The 21,646-nt window shown below is 46.6% G+C and overlaps 1 protein-coding gene and 1 long non-coding RNA gene across 8 annotated transcripts in view; one reads left to right on the top strand and one right to left on the bottom strand.

Annotated features, from left to right (window-relative positions):
* Positions 1 to 6,635, bottom strand: part of ELOVL5 (ELOVL fatty acid elongase 5) — a 41,609-nt gene extending 34,974 nt beyond the window's left edge. For 2 of the 7 annotated variants that reach the window (XM_033009882.2, XM_033009885.2), the window contains exons 1-2: positions 5,710 to 6,277; positions 3,196 to 3,285 (exon numbers count right to left, since the gene is read on the bottom strand). The gene's annotated coding sequence lies outside the window, so the exon portion shown is untranslated. Of the gene's footprint in view, positions 1 to 3,195; positions 3,286 to 4,037; positions 4,057 to 5,709; positions 6,278 to 6,564 lie in introns of those variants that run through there. The other 5 variants (XM_033009883.2, XM_033009884.2, XM_033009888.2 and 2 more) reach the window with 5 other exon arrangements.
* A 3,196-nt stretch (positions 6,636 to 9,831) lies between these two features.
* On the top strand, positions 9,832 to 18,285 carry LOC116965652. The gene is made up of 3 exons (XR_004409518.2): positions 9,832 to 10,200; positions 10,919 to 11,001; positions 17,131 to 18,285. It is a non-coding gene; the product is annotated as an uncharacterized LOC116965652 (long non-coding RNA).
* The last annotated feature ends 3,361 nt before the right edge of the window (positions 18,286 to 21,646 follow it).

The raw sequence follows: 21,646 nt of genomic DNA, 5'->3' as shown, positions 1-21,646 counted from the left end.
AACCCAAACACATGGTTTCACTCAGTCCACATTTCCCTCCTTTGAGGCTTATCTAAGGAGTTTGGCAATACAACTGCAAGGGAGTGGGGATGTGCATCCTTCAATACACTCCACACTTCCTTGGGTGGCGTTCCTTAGACTAATCACAAAAGCCACAGCTTGTCAAAGTTTTCTGTGTCGATAAACGTTTGAGGCACTAATTCCTTCAGTTCCTTACAATATCAAGAGGTATATTTTGTTTCATAAACTAAACCACATTATTCCGCAACTTACTACCTGTTAGTTTTTACCTAACACTGGCAACATCCTTAAGAACCCTGACACCAACAGAAACATCCACCAGCACACATATGCCTTAAAAGCTGGAGTGCTATTTGAAGTCAAGTCTATGCCCTTTGTTTTAGAGCAGAGAGCCTGAACTTGTGCACTGGGAGAACGCAATCACCCTCCAGTCACAGCAAAGAGCCAACAAGAAGAGAAACAGTTTTCTCAGGGTCACGAGCAGGAGGGAGAGGAGCGTTTCCAAGCAATAACAGAAGAGGAATAGTCACTTTCTTCAAATCACTGACCCAGTGTCTCAAAGGATAGGGTTACGTAGGGATCAAAGAGCAGGGCAGAATTTGAAAATGCAGGGGAAAAAAAGGTTTATTCCATGTTTGTTGTAGCTTTACACAAGCAAGTTTTGTCTCCTATAAATGTTAGTGCAACTCAGCGCATTTAGTCATCACCCAAAGCATCTCACTTGGCAGGCAAATGTTTGGTATGAAGCTTTGACACGGAGGTCAATTAAACCCAGACAACTTTAGCATAAATACAAGTTCATGGAAGATTTTTATATTACTACTTGCTCAGTATGCCACTGGTCATCAACAAAGCTACTGTTAACGAAGCATAATCTCTACAGCTGATAATGCTTTAATAAGGCTATGCAAAATACCCAGAGGCAAAGGGATGCCGAGACCAACTCTTAATTCACAGCACTGAGTTCAGCAGAAGTAGCATGATTCATTTGTTCTTGGAGAAGTGACACACTTAGCAGCATGCATCTGTAAAAACTCTATACCTGGTAAGGGAATATATTAGACTGTCATTGTGCTTTCTAAATGCCTGATGCTTTGTGTTTCATATGAGTCAACCATTTCACTGAAGAAATTAAATAATTCTCCTATGCATCAAACACACCAGGAAGGCATTTGCTGACCACATACTTTGGACAAGTTTGCTCTTATGCTCTTATTTACCCTGTAAGATAATGTGTCCTAAATGCCAAAACACAAACAGAGAAACCAAGGCAATAAGTTTTAGATTCATTTCATTAAACAGATCTAGGGAGAGCCACTGTGTACACAGTCCACAGCAACTCTATGAGTTTTCTCCATAGTAACACTGGAGGCATCACTTACTTCATTTGTCAATAAAAAAAAAAAAAAAAAAAAAAAAAAAAAAATCAATCCAGGTCACTGTTTGCAATACCTTTATCAAACAAAGAAATAACTGCTGTTCGGTCAGATGCAGGGGACGGGCTGCAGTGCCCTCAGGAACCCAGGTACAAACCACATTTACCAATCAGCACTTGGGAACTCCAGGGATGTCAGCCGAAGCAATGCTCCCGTAACTGTATTGCTGCAATACCGAATTTAAACAGCCTTAGAAAAGACCATAGCAAAGAAACTTGAACTGGAAATAAGTTTTTAAACAGACTAACTTCTATGTAATTCACTGATTATCCATTTGTTCTCGTGTGTGATCTTCGATCTAGGCAAAAAGTGCTTCTGATGCTAGCGTGCATAAACAGTTTGGATTGCAGGAATCTTCTGCATTTTTAACACATTTAATAATCACAAAACAAATTTGTGACTATATTGAATATGACAGAACAGCTACAGATTACAAGGATTATTGTCTGCTTTGTGAAGCATTTGGATACACACAGGGAAGTGTGCTCTAACTGGCATGCAGTAAACATCAATTTCTTAAGTCTACTGGGTAGTCAAACAGCTTTCAAAAGCATATACTGCATCCTAGAAGAACATAATTGTGTACACTGTAAAAACAGGAAAACAAGAGCATTCTCATGAAGAGCTTAGGCCAACATCCCTAAAAGCGCTCCTATGTTTAAACAGTTTTATAGGTCTCACCCCTATAAAACTAATTTCAGACACAGCAATGAGAGAAGGTAACAAAAGAGAACTAAAATTAAGAGCACAAAATAAGTACAGTGTTTGATTACACAGGGGAGGTTATAGCAAACAGCACCATCACCTCTACATGCTTTCATGACCTATACAAAGAGCTGCCAAATCTAGGTGGAGCTTTAGTAGCTTTGAACAGGCCAGAGAGTTTGCTTGTGACCCATCTCTAGACAGCATGACACCCGTGAGAGGAAAAAAAGCCCAAGAAATAATAGGTAGAAGTATTTGTCGCTCTGCTCCTCAGCAGTGAGCGAGCATCCCTGCCTCTGTTTGTGAGAAGTCGAAGAACAAACCCTCAACATCTGGAATAAAAAATCCACACCACCAAAAGCCCATTTGCTTTCCCAGCCCGAAGGAGCCCCCCCCCCGGCACAACCCATCCCAGGAGACGACTCTGTGCATGGCATGGGAGCCCTGCCTTCCTGCCGCCGCGGCAGGCACCCCTGGCCAGGCAGCAAGCAGAGTCCGAGCCATCTCCTGGGCTGGCAGCAAGGTGACACCCGAAATGCCGCCGAGCCCACCCTCCCGCCCGACTGCTGCCCCACACCACCGCACCGCTCCTGCCCGGCCCATCGGGCAGCAGCAGGCAGGAGCGAGGGTGAACGCTCATCGGTGGAACCCTTTTAGGGCTAGCTCCGAGAGGGTCAGAGAGGACAAGACACAGAGTCACAACGCTGTTTTAACATGCGACCATATGCAATTGCCGCCTCTCTCCCAAAGATCTGTCTCGGGTGGGATGCAGATGGTGTTAATCGAGAGGCTCACTTCGCCCACCGCGGAGCAAGGACTGGGGAGACCACTAGAAGACAGGCAGAAGACGAGCATTTTAACCTTCCAAGCACCACCACCTTGATCTGTATGGGTGGTTTTTGTTCCAGGCTCAGCAAAACCAGAAGCATTTGATGTTGCAATGTTTGCTGCCCAAAAAATGAGGAAGGTAAAGGAATGAGGTCAGCTCAGTACCTGAGAGGATTTAACTAACTACCAACTGAATGTCACTTACAAGAAATATGCTCCCCAAGGGGCAGCTCTGGATCGGCTCTCGGTGCTGGGCTTTTCACCTGTGGCTGCCAGACTTGAGCACCAGGTCAGCCTGAAATGTTAAAATATGGTCAGTTCCACCATTGTTCCAAAAATCTCAATCTTCAAACATATTTCCAAAATCTGCTCCTAGAGAGTTGCAAAAGAACAAGCAATTAAGACTCAAAGGCCTGACGGATTTACGGTATTATTTCCAATTTACTTTTTTTTTTTGTTCCGTTAATCGTATCTTCTCTAACTTAATTCCTCTTGTAAACATCACAAAATGAAGGTCAGCAGGGAAAGAAGAGATTAGACCAGAGAATTCAAAATATTTTATTATCATCTCTAGCTGTACTAAAGGCAAAGAATGCCACAAGAGGAATTCTTGCTGAGAAATGTAAAGACAAGATCAACTTAGTAAAAATACTGCAATAAGTACACCCAGACACTGGTCAGACAGCACATGAACTGAGTATCCTTAATGATGCTATATTTATGTACCAAATACGCACCAGTTTTAGTCAAAGATAGTTCATTTGATCAGCTGTTGGTATGTAAAGGATATGAAATCACATGAAGTGCAATTGCTTTTTAAAAAGCACAGTGAGGCAAACAGACCAACAGCCAGACTCTTCCCCAGCTTGCAAGACAAAGCCTCATGGCACATTAATTTCACTGCTGCTCTCTCTGGTTGCATTTGAATGCTAAAATACAGGAGACTTAAGTTAGATCACTTACAATAAAGTCACTTAGCTACTTATGGATAAAAACACAAAGAAGTCTCTAAGGGCTTCCAGCATGCATTATGTACGTAATGCGTACCTTAGAAGAAATTCAGTAAAATCCAACAAAATCCTGGCCTCTCTTTTAGCGTCCTTGACCCATGTCAGCTGGCAACAGCACCTTTGATGACAAACCCACTTTTAACTTCAGCAAACTCAGCAGAGGTCCCTTTCATCTGCTCCTCAGTTCGTGTACAGCTGGAAAGGGATCTCTACCCAGCTGAGCCCCCGCCATCTCCAGGCACCACAAGTTTTCAAGGGAAATCCTCACTCTGCGCGTGCAAATACAGCTCCCCCCAGGCAGAGTACATGACTACTCGCTACTCTGAAAACAGATTATGTTTAGTACACTCTAAATAGACTAATATTATAAGAAACTCCAGCTTTCATTGCTAAACAGCATCAGAGCATGCATGCCACAGGCTTATTCTCCCTGACACAGCTTCAACTTCTGTTAGCAGCCATGAGGACACACCAGTATTTATCTCGAGCTACGGAGTTTCCTAACAGCAGGGAAAAACCTCAGGCTGCAACTGCACCAAAGGAACAAGGAGGGCTTAGAGTGAAATATCAGTTACACTGCAGAACTCCTCAGCGTTATTCACAAGTTCATATTAAAAATAAGTAAATCCCCTCCCTCTACGCTAGAAGCTTAATACTGACACAACAACACTGTTAGCCCACATCTACAAAAACCTCACAGCTGCAAAACCCTCCGTCCAGCTGGGGCCTCCGGCGGCCGTTTAAGCCTATGGCTAACGGCAGCCCCACGCTGCCCAGTCCTGGGGGAGAGCTGCTCCTGCAGAGACAACCTCGCCCTGGAAGCAACCTGGCCCAAAGCTCCGGCCCAAGGCTCTGGAGTGCCGCCGGAGACGCCTGCACGCTTGCTCTCCTCTGGTTTCAGTGGTGGGGCGCGTTTCCATTTACACAGAGCGGTTTCGGAGACTTCCTGATCGGAAGCATCCTAACTGCGGCCGTGCCCCTGCCTCGTTTCCCCTCACCGTCGCCAGCAGCCGGCTGAGCGATTTGCTCACGTTTTTCGCCGCCGCCCTGAATCCCACCGCACCAGAGATCCCCCCGAAGCGCCGAGAATAGCGGTTAGCCGTACGGGACACTGCCGTCCACCCGTGGCTGGGACACGGAGCAGGCAGTACAGCCAGCTGCCGGAGGGAGAAACACCTCTTGTCATCTGCCAGGAGCCCTTCTTGCTGAGCAAGCCAAGGTGTTACTATTCCTGCCCGGGTCTGCAAAACTGGCCTTTTGTCTGCAGAATCAGAGAGCGGATCAGTGCCGGAAAACTCTCCGGAGTTGGATCCTCAGCGTCCCTGGGAGGCGGGGCGGGGGATGAGGGCAGAAAAGCAGCCAGCACAGGCAGGGAAGGAGAAAACACTTATGTCACCCAACACGACACTCTGCATAACCTCGAGCATTGCCAGCTTCTAATGCTGCTGATGCCTAAGGGTTTCCAGGAGATGGAAGAGATAAAAGCGAAGTCATAAAGTTTTTAGGAAAGCCCCTGCATACGCATCTGACATACTGACACATTTCTATCGCGTGCCCTCCCTCTTCTACTTAATTCCCAACGCTTGTACACGTTAATTGTTTAGATTTTAGAACGGGTAGGCACCTTTTAGCAGCACTGCACTTCCCCACGGCGCTAGTTTAATGTGGCATCTGCCCTGTCCCACAGACAAACCCGGGAATTACCGTACCAGCGGCTCCGTTTCAACACCAGTAACGCGGTCCGGGCTTGCCGAGCAAGATGATGGGCTCAGGGACGAGGAGGAAGAAGAAGAAGAAGAAGAAGAACTCTTTCCTTCCGAGCCCGACAAGACCTCCCGCTGGCACTCGGCCACGATCCCGGAGGCTGTTCACGCCCGGCCGCCCCGCGTGTTCGCCGAGCTCGCGTGAAGCACACGCACGCCCGCGATGCACACGCTCACCGCGGGGGGGGAAAAACGGGTCAAGGCTTTTTTCGTGTGGAGCCGTAGCAGCGCTGAGCCCTCCCCGGGGAGGCAGCGTACGGCCCAGGGCCGCTTCCTCGCCGTTAAACGCAGCCGGGAACGGGGCGGGGGGGGGGGGCGGGGGGGGGGGGGGGGAGTTCCCCCCCCTTCCTGCCCGTATTATTTCTCCCGGCTCTGTGCCCCGCCACGGCGGAAGGAGCCTCCGCCGCCGCCCGGGGATGCAGTAGCCATGGCAATACGGGATTGCATCATGCTCTTGACTAACTGCACCGGCGAAAGACGCTCCCGGCGAAAACCCCGGCCCTTCCGCCGCCCCCCCCCCCCCCCCCCCCCCCCCCCTCCATCTTCCCCTCCCTCCCTCCCCCGGCCCGCCCGCCGCTGCCGGCCGCCCTGCCCGCCTTCCGCCCCGCCGCACTTGTTGCGCGCCCCGCGGATCGGCACCCCCGGCCCGCCGTGGCCCCCACCCGGTACCCGACCCCTCCTCCTCCTCCTCTTCTTCCTCCTCCTCCTCCTCCTCTTCCTCCGGGCCCGGGCGGCCGCACATACCCCGCCGCTGGGCGGGGAGCCCCGTGTCTGCCCCCCCGCCCCGGGACGCGGCCCTACCTGGCGGCGGCGGGCGGCGGGGGGCGGCGGGCGGGCGAGCACCGGCCGGCTCTGTCACGCTGCGGCGCCGCGGGGGCGGGGCCGTGGGCGGGCGAGGGGCGGGGGGGGTCCCGCCCCACAGCCGGCCGTGGGCTGACCGTGACGTAAGAGTGGTGCGGGGGGCTAAGGGGCGGTGGAGGGGGGCGCTATGACGTCACGGCCGCCGTGGGCCAATCCGGCGGCCGCGGAAGGTTCGGGAGAGGGGTGGGGGAACGGGCAGGGCCGCGGGCCGAACCCCCGCGTCCACGCGTGGAGATTAAAGGGTATATCGGGCGGCGCTTCGTTTTCTGGCCCAGGCGAGGGAGGCGGGAGGCCCTACTGAAAAACAATATGGGGTCATGTAATTAAAGACAATCATGATGAGATGAACCGCAGGCCGAAATTAAAGGTCGCGGGCAAATGCCGTCGATCCGCTTCCTGTGTGGGGGGCACCGGGCTGCGCTGCGTTACAGCGTCTCCAAACGCAAGCTCTGGGTGCGGTAAATGTGTAGGGTTTTACCTTGGTCATATCCCATAATCAACATGCCGTTTTCGCGGTGGTGTTTAGATGCATGTACTGAGCCTGCGTTCCCACAGTGTCGGGTGTCGGAGGAAGGAATCTCCGAGCATCCTCTTTGGCTCCCCTCCAACGGCCGGGACGCTCGGCAGAGGGGGAGAAGTCCCCTCCAGCCACTCCAGATGCTTCCTTCCCTCCGTGAGCTCCTAATGGGGCAACAGCGAGGGAGCCTCAGTGTTAGCATGGCCAACGGGAAGAAGGCGCGTTGTTTCTTTCCCTCTCTCACGTTCTCCCACATGCTGGAAGGTGACCTTGTAATTTCTTCCCCTCCCCACCACCCTCCAGGAGTTTGTTCCATCTCTTTGCTAATTAGATTAAAATGTTACATAAATAAAGAGCAGCTTTGCTTTGCAAAGAAGAGGAGTCGGGCAGCAATTTGCATGGGTGTTACTCAAGATCAAGTATCTGCGCTCTGTAGGAAACAGCAGTTTTGGAAAGCTGGAGGAAAAAGGGTTTCCTGGAGCTTCCTCTGTGGCTGTAGAAGGCGGCCGTACAGGTGAAGCCATCAAGGCCAACCATGCCAACCCCATGTCCAGTAGCTTCCCCCGGGCAGTAACGGCCCGGTCCCACGGCCATGGCCATTTAGCCGAAGCACTGTGTTGCAACCTGACCTCACCTGGTGGAAGCTCGGTGTGCAAACAGCCCCCAGAGGTGATGCTGGGCTGTAAACAGGCAACGTGATAACGCGGCGTGTGTGCCCGGTGAGATCAGAAACAATCTTCCTTAAGCTCTCGCTGCGACAAGAAAAAAATCCCTCTCCAGAGAGATATTGAGGCTATGCCATAGATTTTTTTTGTTTAATCTTATTTATTAGAATAAGATGTTAATAGGAATGCTTTTTGGTTGTTTTTTGGGTTTTGTTTCATTTTAAAGCCCAAGTCTCTATTTCCTTTTCTCTTTGAAGGACCGAACTGCTGTATAATTACTGAGTGTGTGATTTGAGGCTTTGTAGCGCTTTCCAGTAAGGTATGAGCACTCACAGCTGTCCTTGCCTATGTGTTTTAACACTTTGGAAAAAATCCCCGAAAGCCAGCGCAACTCTCAAGCAGGTATGCCTTTCTGAAGGCCCTTTGTCCAAGTGTGTGTTTTGGATGTTTCTGAGGCACCCCTTCTCGTCTGAGGGGAGTCAAGTAATCTTGCTCCTAGCAAAACTAATTGTATAAGCATGAGTCCCTTTTTCTCCTCACTTGAGCTAAAATGTCCTGAACTCATTCAAACGTGGCCAGAATTAGGTCTTTTCATATCTGTAACTGAACTTGACTTTTCAATGTGCTTTAAATAAAGTTGCTTCCCGACAGGCATACACATTTGTTTCCATGGTTTATTGATGAGAGATGATTGCACTTGAGTGTTACTTTCACAGCGAAAACAGCGTTCTAAATCTGGAAGATGCTTAAATAATTAAGACTCAATCTGGCAGTTTAAAAATAAAAAATTAGAACCACTTGCAACTTCAGATGCAAAAAGGGATGGAGCGGGGCGTAGGGAGTTGTCCTGGTTTTGTCTGGGATAGAGCTAATATTTCTTCTTAGTATCTCGAATAGTGCTGTGTTTTGGATTTGGTACGGGATTTGGTATGAGAAGAATGTTGATAATGCACTGATGTTTTCAGTTGTTGCTAAGAAATCAAGGTCCTTTGAATTTCCCATGTCCTGCTAGTGCACAGGTTCACAAGAAGCTGGGAGGGAGCATGGCCAGAGCAATGGAACAAAATTGGCCAGTGGGATGTTCCATATCATATAATGTCATGCTCAGTATATAGATGAGGGTTGATCAGGAAGCTTGCTCTCGCTTCCAGGATCGTGGTTTTGGGGTTCTCACTTCTTTGGTATCGCTGGCTGGGAACGGGCTGGGAATCGGTTGGCAGGTGGTAAGCAATTGCATTGTGCATTACCTGTTTGTGTTTTCTATTATTACTATTATTATTATAATGATTATTTTAGTTTTATTTCAGTTATTAAACTGTTTTTATCTTGACCTGCGAGCCTCCTTACCTTTACGCCTCCAATTCCCCCCCCCCAGTTCCCTGGGGTGAGGGAGGGTGTGCGAGAGGCTCGTGGTGTTTGGCTGCCAGCCGGGTTTAAGCCACAAGAGGAGCGCGGGCGGAGAGGCGGGTGGTAGCTGGGACACGAGCGGCTCCCGTGCGGGAGAGGGATGTGGGGCTGCCCCACACCCACGCCATGTCCCGCCCTGAGAGCAGGCAGGGGAGCGTGTTCCCCCCCACACCCCCTGCCAGCCACTGGCATGCGCCCGCTTCGGCTCCCCCCGCCACAGAGCTTGCTCTCCTGACTTGGCAGTGGGGTTTTAATGAGCCTCTGTACGCCCGGGGTGTCGGGTGGCTGGCACTGGGGAGAGGGGACACAGCTGATGATGAGGGAAAGGATGAAGCTGGGCGGGGGGGAGGCACTTGGGCTTTGCCAGGCCAGCTTCCCTGCCCACCCACATTGCTGCTGGTTCTTCCCTCTCCTGGCCTTTCCAAAGTGCTCATGCTGTTATCAGTCAGAGAAAAAGAGCAAGGTCACGGTGTTGGAAATGTCATTTCAGAATTACCCACTCGGGAGAACTAAGCAAACAGTGAGGGGTGGGGCCTGGCCAGTGTCGTTCTGGGCTGCAGAGGTACTGAATCTCAGCATTGTACCTGTCCTCTTGGACCAGCTGGAAGTTTGTCAGGAGTGAAGACATCACCGTTGGCCTCTCTGCCAAGCACTGATGAAATTGCTGCTGGCATGTTTGCTCAGGACAGGCTTCAGAGACCTCGTTATCGGCATGGGATCAGTGAGGCTGGACTTCAGAGAAGGGCCAGTTAAATGTTATTAGGGATTCAGACAGAAGGATTGCTAGGGCAGATTTAAAATAAGTTATACCTTGCATTTATTTTTTAAACCGTGTCTCATGATTATTGTAGTTCTGCTTTTCAAGAGAGAAGAGGAAGAATCTGAGCACTGTGGAAAGCCAAGTCCTAAGTGACCCAGCCTGGGCAGCAGCAGCAGCAGAGGTGACAAGAGGCCTCAGCAGATAAGGTTATCCTCACTAAACCAGTGGTAAGCAAAGGGAAAGCAGTTAAACAGATGCTAGTGTTTGAGAGTATGGGTAGAAGGAGAACAGCTAGGAGTGAAGAGTCAGCAAGGGCTACAGCACTGGGGAGATGAAAGAATTTGGGTTAGATGGTCCATCAGTGTGGTGTTTGAAATTAGCCTGGATAAAGTGGTAGAAGTATATGTTGTAGGGAAATGAGCCTGAATGGTCTTCTTTAGGGAGGGTGAGCTACCAAATCAGTCTTCTTTTTAAAAAATCTATTAGAAATCCTAGCTATGCCTATTTAGTAGTGGTTCATCATACACACTGTAATGAATATGTCCTTGTTTTGATTAGCAACAAATTAATCCAGCTTTTCCAGAAATAAATTAACAAATTGATTGGAATAAATAACCATCATTTGCCGCTCAGTCATCTTAACGGGAATTTTCAGTTCTGCCTGGGTTTGCCTTGGCTTCCCTCCAGGCTGACTGCGGCAGCTCCATGTTCTTTATCAGCGAGATAAGTGGGATGCGATTACTGTTCTCTTTAAATCAAACACTGGACTAAAGTATCAGGCTTGAAATTTCAGCATCTACCTCTTCTGAATACGGCGTTTTCTTCTGTTGAGCAAACCACAAATGCTTCATGCTGTTTGTACAACTTTGCCTAACTTTTAAGTACTTGATCTTTGTAAAAAAAAGCTTCCAACCAAGGTTTTCTGCACAATTTTATACTTGGCAGGTCTCATAAGCAAGTGGCTGGATGAAGCTATTTTGAGATTCCAACACAAAACTGGTGTGAACACACTAAGTCTCTGTTCTGAGGTACGATCGCGTTACAAACTGGCGTTAACTTTTAACGGTGCTTTTTGCTCTCTGCCATCAAGGGCAAAATTCTCACAAGCTAGAGTGGAGGCAGGTTTTTGGCCCTAACTATGTTTCTAATCCAATTTCACGAATTTTACATTAACAGCAGTTACTTTTCTGCATTTCTTCTTACATCTCCCTGCAGTGTGCAGTGCTGTAGGCAAATGATTAAATAGGACTGAAGACCTGCACTGACTCACCAAACTTGCAGTGTATTTTAAGAACCAGGTTTACCCCCAAATAGTGTCCCTTGAGAGCAAAGTAAGGCTCTATTCATCATATTTGAGAAGCTGTGGCAGTCCAGTCAAGTTCCCACTGACTGGAAAAGGGGAAACATAGTCCTCATTTTTAAAAAGGGAAAAAAGGAAGACCTGGGGAATTACAGGCTAGTCAGTCTCACCTCTGTGCCTGGTAAGATCATGGAGTGGATCCTGCTGAAAACTCTGTGATGGCACATGGAAAACAAGGACAGGGAAAACAATTGGTGACAGCCAACATGGCTTCACTAACCACGCCTGACAAATTTGGTGGCCTTGCACAATGAGGTTACATCATTGGTGGATAAGGGAAGAGCAACTGATGTTATCTGGATTTGTGCCAAAGTATTTGACACTGTCCCACACGACATCCTTGTCTCTAAATTGGAGAGACATGGATTTGATGGATGGACCACTTGGTGGATAAGGAATTGGCTGGATGGTCAGACTCAAAGATGGCTACAGTCAACGGGTTGATATTTGAGTGGAGAGCACTGACAGGCGGTGTTCCTCAAGGGTTGTTGTTGGGACCAGTGCTGTTTAACATCTTTGTTGGTGACATGAACAGTGGGAATAAGTGCACCTTCAGCAAGTTTGCCAATGACACCAAGCTGTGTGGTGTGGTCAACATGCTGGAGGGAAGGGATGCCATCCAGAGGGACCTGGACAGGCTGAAGAGGTGGGCCTGTGCAAACCTCATGAAGTTCAACAAGGCCAAGTGCAAGGTCCCGCACATGGATCAGGGCAATCCCAGGCACAAATACAGGCTAGTCAGAGAATGGACTGAGGTCATCCCTGCAGAGGTCTTGGTGGTGTTGGTTGAGGAAAAACTCAACATGAGTTGGCAATGTGAACTCACAGCCCAGAAAGCCAACCATATCCTGGGCTGCATCAAGAGAAGTGTGGCCAGCACGTTGAAGGAGGTGATTCTCCCCCTTTGCTCCACTCTTGTGAGACCCCAGCTGGGGTCCTGTGTTCAGCTCTGGGGCCCCCAACACAAGAAGGACATGGACCTGTTGGAGCAATTCCAGAAGAGGGCCACAAAGATGATCAGGGGGCTGGAGCACCTCTCCTGTGAAGACAGGCTGAGAGACTTGGGGTTGTTCAGCCTGGAGAAGAGAAGGGTCTGGGAAAACATTATAGCGGTCTTATAGTACCTAAAGGGAGCCTGCAGGAAAGATGGGAAGGGACCTTTTATAAGAACGTGTAGTGATAGGGCGAAGGGTTATGGCTTTAAACTGAAAGAAGGTAGGTTTAGATTAGCTATAAGGAAGAAATCCTTTACTGTGAGGGCGGTGAGGCACTGGCACAGGTTGCCCAGAGAAGCTGTGGCTGCCCCCTCCCTGGAAGGGTTCCAGGCCAGGTTGGACGGGGCTGGGAGCAACCTGGTCTGGTGGAAAGTGTCCCTGCCCATGGCAGAGGGGTTGGAACTAGATGATCTTTAAGGTCCCTTCCAACACCAACCATTCTATGATTCTATGAAAATATTTTGTTTCTTGCCAAATAGGTCAAATAATTAGGAAGTTTTCTCTGCCACTGGTGTTAGTATGTTTTTCTCTCTTACCATGCTGCTTGTCATCTCAGAGAGAAAATTTGATTGAAGTGTGCATTTTTATTTGGTGACATCATTTGGCTGCTAAGGCTTTAATTGCCCCAAGCTGAGAAAATAACAAGCCCTGGGAATCTTGCCACTATACACTAGCTGTTTTGCCCCTATGGCAGTGGTACACAGCTGTCACTGGTAGCTGCTGTGGTTGCTAAGAAGAGACATACGGAGAATTAAAAGGTGTTTCTGACGAGCAAGTATTAAAGGAGCAGGTGGTTTCAAAATGGACATGAAGAAAGTGGTCACTTAGCCTAGAGGCAGATACTCAGCTAACCCAGGTGGGCAGTGCCCGTGGGTCATCCTCACTCTATCTCCTCTTTTTCAGTGTCTACAATAGAAGTGACAATCAGAAGCGTCTCATTTACATCCCTGTACTCAAACCATACCTCTGGGGCAAAACCAGTCTCTGGCAAGGCACAACCCACCTTAGCCCATATTGGGCTTTTGGTGATGGTTTCAGTGTGCAGGGGATCATTCTGGCACTCCTCTGTCCCGCTGGCTCTGCTGCCACCCCAGAAAGCCCCAGCAGCCTGGCCCTGCTCTCTCTTTCCTTATCTGCTTTTGGGTATTTCCCTCACGATTTGGGCACATCTGCAGCTAAGAGTAGAAGCTCTTCAAGGGGGAAAGTGTGTTGCCACTTCATCTAGCAAGCCGCTTCTGCTGCCATAGAGTGATTTTATCACCTCGTGGTAATCACACTAGGGTGAATAAACTGCATTATTTTGCATTAGTAATTGGAAGCCTGCTCCTCACCTGTTCCTGTTATGGTGCCTTTTTGTTGACTTACTGTACAGATTACAGCATCTAATCCTTCAAAACAATGCTCGTTCTTCCAAAACAACATCATAAATCCATCATTGTTTACTGCAGCCTGTCACCAATTTTCTGCTTCATCTCAAAACTAGTGGGATTGGGATTCGGACCTGTCATGTTACTCAGTATAATGGAGCTGGTAGGAGTACAACACTGTATTTCCATTAAAAGTATTAGATGTTCTCATTTGGAGGAGCAGTTAAGGGCAGCATTTGCTATCCCTCTTTATGTGCCATGCTCTCTATCGCATTCTCTTTAATCACAGCCAGCGTAAAGTGTTTCAAATAATCCTGTTGTTGAGAGAAAACATTGTCTCATTGCTTAGAGCAGTAAATCGTGCTGTCTTAATGCAAAAAGAAGAGATGAGGGAAAGTATTTTTGTAAGTGCTCTGATTTATCTGAAAATATGTACATGAACCTGGTTGTTATTCCACGTTGGGAATACTCAAGTATTAAATCCATTCAGATTGCCTTATTGCTGAACTTCATGGCACCAACTCTTACCTGATAGTCAGGATAGTTATTAAGTCATTACTGCAGTCATGCTTTTGAGGAGGCGGTTTTCCTACAGAGCACTCAGATCCTGATATAGATCCTTTCCTCTTTCGGTCTTAAGTGCTCACAGAAGATCTTTTCTCTGTTTTGAGAAAACCACTATACCTGCATATTTGTCCTGAGTTAAAACTACTGCATATGATTTTAATCATCTGTTTTACTGTGGGATCACTGTCTGTGCAGACCAGCCTGAAGCTTCCTTTCCTGGCTGCAGGATGCTAAAGCCTCAGTACACAAAAGTGAGCTCTCCCCTGCCTGTCTTCTTCCCAGGAGATCAGTTCACTGCAAATCCAATGTGCTGTCTCTGTTGCTTGCTCAGCCCACGTCCCAAGGTGAGAGTCACCTTTTTGCCTGATCTAAAGTGTCCAGATATCCTGCCCCAGTTACAAGGATTGTTTCAGCTCTCACCTGGGAAGGTAGGACCTGCCTTTGCCCTGTGGTCTCTGCAGCCTTCTTGGGACTTCTGCTCGCACAGCCTGGGAAGAAGAAAGGCTGGGAGTGTATTTTCCAGGCAATTGGAAAAAAATGCCAAGTTAAAGATGAAACACTCAATATAACCAGTGTTTTGGGGTTTTTCACCTTCTTACTGACCATCTTCAGAGGATCCTCTGAGGATGTGCAGCTGAAAAGTGAGCCACCCAAACCAGTGGCTGCTCTTGATGTGTCTAGCCCTGCTGCTGACCTCAGGAGAACTGGAAGGGGACCCTGGGTGTGTTCCCTGGCTGCAGGCTATTGGGAATAATCTCTGGTGAGTGATATAGCCATCAATCCAGGTTAGTTTTTGTAGTACACAGGATATTTTAGCAGAAGCTTGCTGCTTTGTAGATGAAAAGTAGTTTGGTTTTCCCTGGGAAGCAGAGATGGTTTGGCTTTTATTCTCCTAAGAATGCATTTTTTTTCCCAGCTGCAAACAATACTGGCTATAGGTAGACACTGAGAGAAACAATGGTGGATATTCATCTCTTCCTCCCTCACTCTTTGCTTGTTTTGACCACTTACACTGTAAACTCAGGACAGGGACTCTTTCCCACTGTGTGCATACAGAGCGGACCTCAAATATTTAGGAGACGGGAGAAGAGTATAGAAATGTTGCACCCCCCTGGGGTTGTTTTGACAATGACCCAAGTTGCTCGAAGGCAAGACTAGATGCAGGCCTGGTAGCTCTCCAAAGAGGCTTCATGGATTGATCATGAGGTAGTAAATAAGCAGCGGTCTTAGAGGTGATCAAATCCATTCCCTCACCCTTAGGCACAGTGAAATTTTCCTGAGTGTAGCCAAAGATACTAAACTGTTCCTGGTAGGCAAGGTTAGAGGACAAAATGAACATCCCCAGCCACACAGATCACCATGTCCCAAGTGTATAGGTTGAGATTGTGACTGCCAACCCGGGCCTTGTGTTAAAGTCCACAGGAGGTCATGGTGGGGTCCTGGGAAAGAAGAGTTCTTGCTTCAAGCGGAGGCTGCTGTCTCTGGGGGCACGGTACTGCTGTTGTCCAAAGAAACAAGCCTGATGTACACTTTTGAAAAGAAATTATTTTAAAAACAATGCCCTGGTCAGTCTCATTTATTTCTTCTTGAACCCATTGTCTCCCTCAGAAGTCTTTTAACCAAAGAAATACTAATAACAACAATTAAAAATAACAAGTGAATACTTACGACTTCAGCATGAAAGTAATATTTTAATATATTTGGTTTTGCTGACAAAAGTATTTTTTTTCATGCTGCTGAGGTGACATTTCTCCAAAGACTCTTCTTTTATGAAGAAATGCATTTGAATAGTTGACAGTCCTTTTAGTTTTACGGTTTTTCATTAAGCTTTACACCTATTTTGATGACACCTAACATTTCTCCTGTGCCTCTGGTACAGAATTTGGTCTATAGTCTTAATTCTGACCACCTGCTTACATATTTTTTTTCATGTATAACACTTCCAAGCTGTAGTCTGCTAAAACCTGTTAATTTGCTTGCTGCAATCTTTGTTTCCAGTCCTTTGACTCAAATTTTCACTTTGGTACTTGAAAGGTCTCACTAACAATTACTAGGGTTTATTGCATATATCGGTTTATTTGAAAAGCTGTAGGAAGATGGCATGATTACATTATTATCAGAAACTATGTGCTAGCTTCTCACATCAATATCCATCCTACTTAGCTGCAGTGTGCTGATGATGTGATGTGAGTTGTGTTCTGCTTTGCTGAGTAAAAGGCTAGTACACCTACATCTTTATGAACATATCAGAATTATGAAACCCAGCCCTTGTTTTTTTGTGTGTCCTTATTTTTCTCATATAACTCCATTTCAAATGAGGTGAGTTCCTCTTTTTGAGTCCTGTTACAGTTCTGTCTCTTGCACTTAATGTCTAGCATTTCAGTGATTTCTATGATCAAAGATTCTGTTTCTGAATTTGATCTTGTTTTCTGGTTTGGCTGTATCAATGTCTACTAGCTGTACCATTATTATTTGATAACTTTAAATACCAAGATTTATCAAATTAAATTTAGAGGAATTCTGTATTCTTGTAATTATCTTTTTCTCAAAAGGAAGAGATTTAGTATGGTTGGACTAGTATCTGTATTTATTTTATTGTTGAAGTAATTTTATGCACTGAATTTTTCTAAAATCAAAAGCGGTAGCAACATATATTCAACCTCAAGTTTTTCTTGTGTTTTCAAACAGAAACCAGAATTGGGGGGTTGTGCTCTGGAAAACTGACAAAAGAACCACAAATATATAAAAATTGTAAATTTATTTGAATTTTGCAGTAGTGCAAGGCAAATATCTTATGTTTAGTGTCATTATCTCCTGCATTGTGACAAAGGCGAAGACTCACGCGAGTTTTTTTCTCTTCTATTTCAGGTTGTCTATTAAAATAAGGATATTAAGTATATTAAAATCTACTTCACTTCAGCTGGGTGATCTCAGCTTATCATCACATATTTTATTAAAACACAGTAAGGGCCAGAAACTTCTGAGCAGTCGCTGCGGTTTGTTCACTGCAGCCTCCAGCCTCCGTGTGGGAACAGCTGCTGTGGGATGTCCCCAGGCCCTTTCATCTCCAGGATGGCTTCTCTGTGTCAGGATGAAACAGCTGGAGTTCAGAACTGTCAAGTTACTGCTGTTTAATGAGTACCACATCACTTCAACCACGGAAATAAGTTGTTTGTGCTCTTACTTCCTGTTGGAAATGAGAAATTAACTACCTTGGCTTAAATCTTTGCAGATCGAAACTAGCATGCTTTGTTTTTGCTGGGGACTGAGAGCTTTTAGCTACTGCTCCTGCGCAGGGACTTGTTCAGCTGCCGGGACCACTTAGGTGTCTGAGCCCTTACATATATTTTAACAAGAACTAAATTATCTTGGTGTGTACCGGGGACACTTATCATTGCTAACAGCTCTCCTTGGCACCAGAAGCTCTTCTAGGCATAGTGTCTCTGTTCTCATAATTATAGTTACACTACCAACTTGCTATAATTAGACAAGTTAAAAATTCTCTGAGCTCCTACTTATTGCTGAAACACGCTAAATTCCGGATGCAGTTGTCGCTGAGAAAAAACACTTCGAAGCTTTAGCTCCAACATAGGCAGAATCCTCACACCCTCCTCTCCTTTCACTTCAATGGAGCTTTTTGGGTGGACTTAACATGTGTGGCTGGACTTTGTAAACAGCTCTTCTTGTCTTTTTATTATATACCAGGAGAAGTATTGGAGGTTCAGTGGAATGTTTTTTTTAAAGAATTTCTTTATGCCACCTCCCACCCTTAATTGTCAGGTTTTTGTTATTTTATTACAACAGTTTTTCACTGAATGTACTTATTTCTGTGTTGGGGGCTGCATAGAGCATCCTCTGAGACTTGGGAAGAATAATCAGTTCACTCCTTTATTCTGTGCGAAGCATCTGCGCTCCTCATCCCTTACCTCTTGCAGATAGCGGGTGTGAGCTCTGGCACAGCATGGACAAGCGGTTCTTGCTTTGAACTGCTGCCAAATTCAATAAACCGTCAGCTTCGATGTATCTTGGTTTCTTCAACCTACTTTTATGAGACAAAAAAAAGCATCACCGAGCCGTATTTGCTTTTTGCTATAACCACTCCTTCTCATATCATTTTGACAAGGTAGTTGCCTTGTTACATCCCTTGTACAGATCATTGATCTTGTCGCTTTTTATAACCACTGCATTTTTGCTCCAGCCCTGCAGTGAGAGCGCTGATGGCAGAGGAACAGCAGCTCAGAGCTGAGACTTCTGGCCCCGTTCTCACAAGCATAGTAGCAGGGGATTCATCATCAGAGGCTCTCATCAGAAATCCCCATTCTTCACATAGTTTCTTATTTGTCTCCTACCTCTCGGCAGGCTTTCTGCTTCCACCCACATGGTAAAGGCTTGTCTAATAATGGCAACAGCATGAAGCCCATTAAGATCACAGTTGCAGACTAACTGAGCCTAACTCCCCCTTTTGATAGTAGAGAGTTTTCTTCTTCAAAGGAAAGCAGGAAAGTGGGTTTCAGTTCATAATAGCTGGCTGGTTTCTGACACTGAAGCAGTAATGTGTGTTGGCCCTGCGAGTGCCTGAAAGCTCAGGCGGGCTGGCGCGGCACATCTTCCTCAGCCGTGTTTGCACTGTGCCTGCTGCAGAGAGGTCCTGCCCCATCGGCAAGGAGCTCCCGCCCTGGGGGCAGGATTATTAACCTCCCCTCCTGCTTCCAGCAGATATCTTTGTTATGCTTGGATCCTGCATTTTATTTCAAGATACGGTGCTTGCCTTTCCCTTGCCCTTTCCTCAACCCTAGTCTCTGCCAGATCCACTCAAAGCCTCAGTCATCTGATTGCATCTGGAGCATCGCTCTGATGAAGGGGCATTCCCAGTGCCCTGGGGTTTAAGGGATGACTGTCCCTAGGAGTGGCAGGACAGGCCACACAGGCACTGAAAGGCTTTGAACTCTGATCTGTGTATATTAGCACCATGGTCTAGTTCCTGTGTTTAACATGTACATTAATCAGTGTTTCTTACTGCACTGTTATACATACAATACATAGTATGTATTTTGTCATGAATAAGCAGGGGAAGCTTACGTTCCCCAGTGAATTATGTACAAGGTGTTAGCTTTATAAAATAAGCATCCCTAGTTCATGATCACAGTACAGCATCCTGCACCTAATGGCATGCATGCAGAACTGTGCCAGCAGCCTGCCTGGGTAGGACGCAGTAAAGGCATTTATCTGTTGTCGAGATCCTGTTTTAGCTAAAACAGGGGGTAAAGGCCTTTAGGAAAATGAAACTTAGCTATTTAAACTCAGGTTTTGCCTAATGGACTGTATGTGTACAATTTTCATTCCTGGTAAACCCCAGAATGCATCAAGCAGACAAGTCCCTTCACTTGAAAATTAAAAACTTACATGGAAGTCCTGGTAACTGGAAGACTAAGGAGGGGCTGGAATAAGTGACTGTAGGCTTACAGCTGTGGAGTAGCTCCCTGCAACATCTTGGCCTATCAGATCTCCCTGTGTTTCACTTTTCACTGAGCCCTTTCTCCCCAAGAAGATGGGGTCTTTGGAGAACCTTGCACTTATTCCCCTGAACAGTGCCTGTGACATCTTTTTTCAAGCTCTATTGCCTGGCTGCCATCAGAGGACTGGTCAGCTACTTCACCAGTCACTTTCTGCAACCACTTGTTCCAGGTGTCCCTTGTTGCCATTCAACTGATCTCAGGGTTGAACCCTGACTGGAATCTAACCCAACACAAGAAAGAAAGATGTGCAGAAAGCTACACCAACATGAGGGAATGAAACTTGTCCCAGGCTGTTCTCTGACACTGAGAATGCTTGTGCCCACACTGTCAGACTCACTGTAGAGTGACCACCCTCAGCAGGGTGTCCACACACAACCTCTTGGTTGAGAGTGATTCCTCCTTGTGCTAACCTCTGGATCATGCCCAGGAACATGGAAACTCAGCTGTGAGATGGCCATAAGGCATTGCTCTTCTTATTTAAGCATGGATGCCTGAGCTCCAGTGCCCGGCCACATTTCCTGGCATGCTTAATTAAATGAATAGTCATGGTCCATACGGCTGTGTGACCAATCAATGAACCTCTAGTGTGGAAAAAGGCTCAGATGAGGTAGACAAGGATGGTGTGGTCATGAAGCTCGGGAAAGAATGTAGGAAATGACCATGGTTGTTTTAAAGGAAGCTGAACTTAACAGCAAGGGGATGGGAGGGTGACCTCTGTTGTAGATAGACCAGTGTATCGGTTGAATGAGTCAGCTGGTTGTGTAATTGGCCTGCCCTAAAAAAATCAGTAGAAATTATCTTCCTGAGCCAGCCAGACCAGCATGGGGGGAAGTGTATATATGTCTCATCCTTACATGGAATATAAAAATCAAAGAACCAGCAAAGTTAGCTGTGAAGAGGACAAAGGCCTTGAGTTGGTTTCAACCCACTTATTTCTTCTCAGTGACTGGAGATGCCCAGCATCCTGATAGCGAGTGTATAGAGAATGGTAATGGGATTCATGTTTGTATTGATTCAGCTATGTATTGTATTTGCTATATTATACTTGTGTTGTGATTTCAGTATATTGCTCTATTGGTCTGCTAAATCAAAGTCTTGTGTAGCATCAGATATCTTCAAATAAGTAACTTAGTATTAAAATATTAAACCCTGTTCATAAGGTATATCAGAAAGTATTCAGAGTGTTCAGAGAGTATTAGGCTCTGGCAGACTGCATGAGCATTGCTGTGGGTGCAAGGGAGAGGATGAGAATGAGAGCTAGGAGCAGGGGGAAGATGGGACCACCCCTTCCTACTTGAGAGTGCTTGCACTGGATTAAGGGATCATGGAACCATGGTGTCAGTGGTCACTGCAGACACAGGTGTGGGTGCTACATGCTGTTGCAATTGCTCCTGTTGATGGACTACTTTTCTAGAAGGTGCCTGGGATCAGACCTCTCATTTCCACTTCTTGTTTCAAGCAGACTTTTGAAAATAGTGACTTCTTTTTCTGCTTTAATTGCTTGCAATCTCTTGAAAACAGCCACTTAATACATTTTCTGATTATATTATTGTATATTTTTTCCCCCCCCAGACGTTTATTTTCCTGCATTAGCTCCTCTTTGGCTGAATTCGCAAGGAGGAAGAAAACCATGCTGTCAGATCTCATACAACTAGAACTGAAAGAAAGCAGCTTTACAATAGCATGTATTGACTAGACCTCTCTCAGTTCAATTGTTTTTTCTATTTGTCAGTGAAGCCTTAGAGCAAATTAGTGCTGTGACTGGCCCCTGCAAATTGCAGCATGTCCACAGGTGGTGGGAGTGATGGCTCTGATTCCCAGGGCCTCAGGAATGTCCCTGAGGCTTGTTAGGATGTGCAGGGTAAGAG

Source organism: Tyto alba, unplaced genomic scaffold (assembly GCF_018691265.1).
Source record: "Tyto alba isolate M040663 unplaced genomic scaffold, T.alba_DEE_v4.0 Super-Scaffold_40, whole genome shotgun sequence".
NCBI classification, from domain to species: Eukaryota; Metazoa; Chordata; class Aves; order Strigiformes; family Tytonidae; genus Tyto; species Tyto alba.
The sequence above is the reverse complement of the archived record's forward strand: the minus strand, read 5'-3'. Positions and strand labels throughout refer to the sequence as shown.